Source organism: Octopus bimaculoides, chromosome 1 (assembly GCF_001194135.2).
Source record: "Octopus bimaculoides isolate UCB-OBI-ISO-001 chromosome 1, ASM119413v2, whole genome shotgun sequence".
NCBI classification, from domain to species: Eukaryota; Metazoa; Mollusca; class Cephalopoda; order Octopoda; family Octopodidae; genus Octopus; species Octopus bimaculoides.
This window is the reverse complement of record NC_068981.1, coordinates 172,565,698-172,572,302: the sequence shown is the minus strand read 5'-3', so window position 1 is coordinate 172,572,302 and position 6,605 is coordinate 172,565,698. Positions and strand designations below refer to the sequence as shown.

Below are 6,605 nucleotides of genomic sequence, written 5' to 3'. Positions count from 1 at the left end.
TATATATATATATATATATATATATATATATATATATATATATATATATATCACCAAAATGTTTTGGATATTTGTTCACATATACAACCCATTGTTAACCATGAACTGTAAAATTAACTTTTTTCAGCTTATCGTACTTTGATATGAGAAAAATTCACAACCTTCGCCAATAAACTGCTCTTGTTCCTGAATGTTGTTTTATAGATCTACAGATTGTTTCAAGCTCACTAACTTCCTACACCTTGATCTTTGGATCTTACCTTTACACACACACACACATATATATAATGTACATATTGTTTAAGATGTAATTATGAAAAAAAAAAAAAAAAAAAAAATAGAGACATGAATGACATCAAGCAATTCTATCATGATGAGCAAATCATTTTTTTTTTTTCAGCTCTGAATTTCCTACAAAACAATTATCATTATTATTTGCATTGGCTGAATCATTGGGACATAAGACAAAATACTCTGTTGTATTTGTTGCAGCTCTTCTCATTCAAAGTTCAATTTGTCATGGTCAACTTTACCTTTCATCCTTCTGAGATTGATAAAATATAGTCCAAGTGTTGGGGGTCTATTTATTTGACCAACTACCCCACAATGTGTGACTTTTTGGCTTCATTAGAGACAATTATCATAAGCACCATCATGTCACTTAAAACTCACTCTTCAGATCTACCTTTGCTACATTCTTGACAAAAATATTGATTTATTACTTTCATTTAACAGCAATTAGTCGTTCTAAGATGCAAATTTTCTTTATTTGATGTTCATGTCAGAATATAATTCATTGCAATCTGATAGGTACAGGTATACCTGTGTGGTTAAGATGCTCCCTTTACAATCACATCGTTTAGGATCAGCCCCATTTTGTGCTATCTTGGGAATGTATCTTCTGCTTTAGCCTGGGCTGACCAAACACTTTGAGTGGATTTGGTAGATCGAAATTGAAAGAAATCCATTCTATGTATAATGTGTGTGAATGTGTATCTTTGTTTTGCCATCATAGATGAATTGTAAACAAATGGTTTTAAATAAATAGTGTCATTTGCTTGCAATCTTCAGTGAAATCACATCTAGCCATTAGGTTATTCATGTTTGAAGACTAATGGAAATATTACCTCGCTTGGAAACAGGTGAAGGTTGATAACAGGAAGAGCATCCAGTTATAGAAAATCTGCCTCAATGAATTTCATCTAAACCATGCCAGCATGGAAAATTTAAACAAGAATACAAAACAATTAAGATTACAGCAGATTAAGTACTAGTTGTGTGTGTTACAGTAGTTGGCAAACTTAAAGACCTGGATTAGCATGTGAATGATTTTAGTGATCTTTCGGTTATAATTTGTTAAAGGGTCATTAAGCACAGTTGTATTGTATGACAGGATAGCAAGGTTAAAGACAGTTTCTTAATCTGAAATTTGTAAATATAAGTTGCTTTAATGCAAAGAAAATTAAATGAAATGTTTGTCTCCAACATAAAAACTGCAAATCAGACAGGTTGTCATTTGTCACCTTAAAGTTCATCCTAAGCTAACTAGAAGAGTAAATAATCTCTTGTAGTCTTCACCAGTGGCACAATATATATTTTTTTTGTCGTAATCTCTGGTCTGTTAGCTCTTGTCAAACCATCCAACCCATGCCAGTATGCAAAATGGACTTTAAATGATGATGGTAATGATAACAAACTTAGACCATGTCTTGATAATTGTGGTAAGATCATAGCAAGGAAGCTATAATAAACAATGTGATACAACAAACCACTTTAGGCAAAATGTCTATTAAGTTCATTGGTAACCCTACTGGATTAAAATTTATGAGATGTTACAGCTCAGCTGAGATTCATTTTAGTCTTTAGTATGGTATCATGTAGAGTAACATGGTAAAACTTTTGCCCATCTCATTCATGTTGAATTTTTGAACTTAAAGGATCACTTAGAAATGTTTGCATAACTGGACTTACATCAAAAGCCTGTTCAGTCTATAACACTACTGCACAAACTTCATAAATTTCAGTAACATTTAGAGTAATAATTAATGTAGAAAATATGAAGTATAGAAATTATGTTAGGTCACAATGAACATAGTTTAATATAATAATTCATACTAATTTAGTTTCATTTAACATGCCTACAAAAGTGAGATTTGACTATTAAAACTAGAAGCTGATTTGACTTAATTTCACAAAGATAGATACTGCTGCTATTCCTTAAATAAAACATAATTAAATAATGATCAATTGTGGGAGAAAAGCACACTATATTTAAATTTTCACATATTCCAGTATTCCATATCTAGTTTTATGAATCAATGGTCAATATAATTTGAACTTATGCCATGATCAACAGATGCTTTTCACTCCATTAAGAGAATTTATTTACAACAAATATTAATTAGTATATTTTGTTTGGCTACACTTAAATGGCCAGAATGCTGATTAATTTCAAGAATTTAAATCCCCTGACACTTCATGTAGAACAATCTTTCAAAGTTTTGATTTTAGTTGCTATTTCTCAACTGCTATTCATTGAATCAGAAATCCCTATTTTAACAAAAAGTGATTACACAGTCTTTCATTTCCTATTATAAATATTTAAATTTTTATATTTATTTCTATAGTACCTTCAAAACAAAAATAAACTTCATTTGAATTTACAACATTCAGATATGAAAAAAAAAACAATATAGATGAAAAATTTTCCAGTTTAACCTTGCTTATTATAAAAGGGAATTCATAAATAAATATTAGTCAAAATTATGATAAACATTTGATAATTATAAGTATCATTTTAATAGTCTTTTGTTGTAGAAATTAATGATCATGATACAGTGAACAGGTTATGGGAATATAATTAGTCATGATAATCAGTTCAATTTAACAAAAATCTTTTGTTTTTCTAGCTGAACAAATGAAAATTTTTATTATGTGAAAATATCCTCATATTTCTTCAAACTAATAATTCTAACAAAAATTTTTTTTTAATCAACTTCAATCTATTCAGTAATATTTTTAGTTTCAAAATTAAGCACCATGACAATAGAAAAAAATTCTAAAACTAATGGGAGTGATAGATATGCAACAGATTGAAGATTACAACTAACTAGAGATTTTCTCCCTTTTTTTTTAAAGGGGATCTTAAAAATGTATTTATGCTAGACAACTGGCTGTTTAGCTCACACCTCCTAGTGAAGGATTAAATTTCTTTTTTCTTCTTATCTCCAAATACTGAACCAAAGATATAACTTCTGTTACCAAACTTTCCTTAAATTTGAGGAGGAAAAAGGAGGAAAAAAAAATCTATAATTTTACAAAGAAAGAAAATTCTAATAAATTCTTATTTATTCTTTTGATGTCTGCTCAGTGAATGTATCTGCCAGCTGGATTCATTTCATAACTGGCATTTCGCCCACTATACAATTTTTATCCACTCATTATTCCTATTATATTGTAGGGCAGACAAATGTATTTGCTAGAGTAACCTGACGGTTTACAAAATTAGAGAAACTTTTACTACTTGAATTTTGGATGTTTATGTATTTAAAAATAGAAATGAAAATGGTTAAATCTAGCAAAGAATATGATGAATAACTTAAGAGATTGAAAAAAAAAATCAGTGAGAATAAAGCTTAAGTGGCTCAAGGCAAAAGAAAAAAAAAACTGAGAAAATTCAAAAACATGAGATATATTAGACTTAAGGCAAATGTATACATGTAAATCTCAAAAGCAAATGAAGCCATTGCAATACTTAATAAATTTCAACAGTGAGGTTCAAATTAATTAACTGTCTCTATTATTTCATGTCATTGAGGACAGTAAAAACAAAATTTCTATCTGAATGAGAACAGAGATTTTTAAATAATTCAATGTTGGCTAAGGTAAGTTTTATAATTTGGGACTGACACTCACCAAAAAATATTTAGATATTTCTATATAATATTGATTACTATAATAAGCAAAAAGAATAATAAATAGGTCATTTTCATTTAATGTGTATCTATTCTATTATAACAAGACGTCTTAAAAGACTAGTAATAATTCACATTTCCATGACAGGCTGAATAAATAAGGGCACATTTATAATACTGCCACTTCTAGACAGAAAACTACTACTATGAATTGTTCGGAAATATCATCTAGTGGTATTAACATTAACTACTTCAAACAATAATATAATGACAAATCTTTCTGTATTTGACTAAACTTTACTGACGAACAAAAACGATAATGGTGAAGAAGAAATTAAAAAGAAAAAAAAGAAAGAAACAACAGACAAAACAAGGACTGGTTTTCTTTCATCGATGTTTCCGCTTTATGATATAACTGATAGGAGAATAATCAAATATTCGACAGAAATATTAATTGTCAGCTTAGACTTAGCATATACACTAACAGAGATGTAACATGTCGATGCAAAATTTAAACAATTACACAAATATGAATATTCGTCATATTAAGGGAACCTGTTTTATAGGCATTGGTTATATATATATATGTGTGCGTGTGTGTGTATGTGTGTGCGTGTATGAGCATACACATACTTTGACATTTCGTTGGGTATACATACATACGTACATGTATATTTACGCACACACACACATCAATGATTTGATGTTTTTATACAAGATATGAAGCCATTTTTAAGGCAAGAAGGGCTGTAGCCGATTGAATTAACACTATCTTACACTGGTACTTCGTCGACCGTCGTTTCTAAAGAAGCAAAGTTGAATCTAGTGGGAATGGGGGAAAATCTGTAATCCGGCTTATTGTACGTATCAACTCCACTGTTGTATCCTATCTAGAACCATCATCATTCATCAAAAGAAACCCACAGCAATTCTTTCCGCATCTATCTTAGTGATCTCGAATAGATTTGAACTCAAGACCATAAGGTACTGACCAAGTAATTCATTCATGTCAAGCTCCGTGTCACTGCTAAATACAGTAGACACAACCTGGATCACTTAAATTACATTCTATGAAATCACACACACACACACACATATCTATCAAGTTGAAGCTGAAAACAAGGAAATTATCTAGACACAAATTTACTTCAGTTTAGAAATGGAGTTAGTTCCATATCTGATGAGATACAGACGACTTAAACACACATGATAAAAAATTGAAGTCAAAGAGATACGATGCATGGGTTTTGACAGAAATGGTCAAGTACTTGACAATGTAATATTTGTTTTTATCCGTCTCAATATGTTAAGCAGTGCTTAAAACCTGACAGAAATAAGGGAAAATAATAATCACATTGATTTTAAGCTAGCACTACCGAGAGTATCTTGCTCAATCCGAATCTCATAACCGATCTGTTTAATTTGTATCCAGCAGAAATATATTACATATGCTCACACACGAACACATCGCATATGCTAGTATCAATACTGAACGCAAGCCTACCAAGTGCACTCTGAAGTACACACACACACAAGACTTAAAAGTAGAAAACCGGAAGACTAGCATTTTAATTTCGGCTTGTGCATATTTTGTATTACAATTGTGTCTATGTGTCCATACATGTGTCTGCACAAATGCATGTATGGATAATGCATTTGATACCAGTAGCAAATACCTACGTACTACGTAAGATTGAAGTGGAAGCGAAAAACGAGTAATTTGACAATAAGCGAGACCGGACTTTTTAATATTCCCTTTTGCTTCAGAATAGATTAGCTAACCTCATGTACATTATATCCGCTTCGACTGTATGGCACCGATATTTTCAACTTTTCTCCACATTCTCTCATATATATATATATATATATATATATATATATATATATATATATATAATCAGCCAACAGAGCAGTCTGAAAGACTAATGCAGGAGTTAAGTGATAACAGTTGATCACACAGTTATTCTGTTAATAAATATATATTAGTTGAGAAGCGACAATTAGTGTGAAATCAAATGCAGTGTAATCCGAACCACAATTAGCTACCAATAAATTAAAGCAGAGATCTACTTTTTATGCCCACCCCTTCCTCTTCAAGGAAGACGAAATTTCAGATATTCGGTTAAACCTGTAGAATATATTAATTTTGAGAGTTTAGGGAACGTTATTTTTTTTATGATGGTTTTATTAATACTAAACAACAGCTGTTTTCTTAATATATTCTTAGTATCACCGGTACTGATAAGACAAGTGATTTAAACGATGACAAAATAGCTGACTGAATAAGCTTGATTAAGAGAGAGAGAGAGAAACACGAATTTCGAGCTAATTATTTAGAGACGTACAAATTATAGTGATTGATAATGAAGGGAATGAAAAATTCAAGAACATATTAAGAGAATATAGACAGAGACGTCATCTAAAATAAGTGAATACAAATTCATTGTCAAGATATATATTTAAACTATCTAGTCAATTATTAATGATCTTTACAAAAATCAGAGTGAAAAACGGGTGGTAAAGAAATATTCTTTTCATATAATTTGATCTGCCAATTTTTTATTGTCATTTATCTTGATGAGGCTAAAACCGACGATCAAATCTTGGTAAAATACAGCCGACAGTACAAACTGACTTTTCTACTGCTGTAGACTCACACACACATCTATATATATATATATATATATATAT

The 6,605-nt window shown here is 30.3% G+C and overlaps 1 protein-coding gene across 4 annotated transcripts in view; it reads right to left on the bottom strand.

Annotated features, from left to right (window-relative positions):
* Nucleotides 1-6,605, bottom strand: part of LOC106880457 (rap guanine nucleotide exchange factor 1) — a 199,609-nt gene that overhangs the window by 192,201 nt on the left and 803 nt on the right. The gene's annotated exons all lie outside the window — the stretch shown is intronic.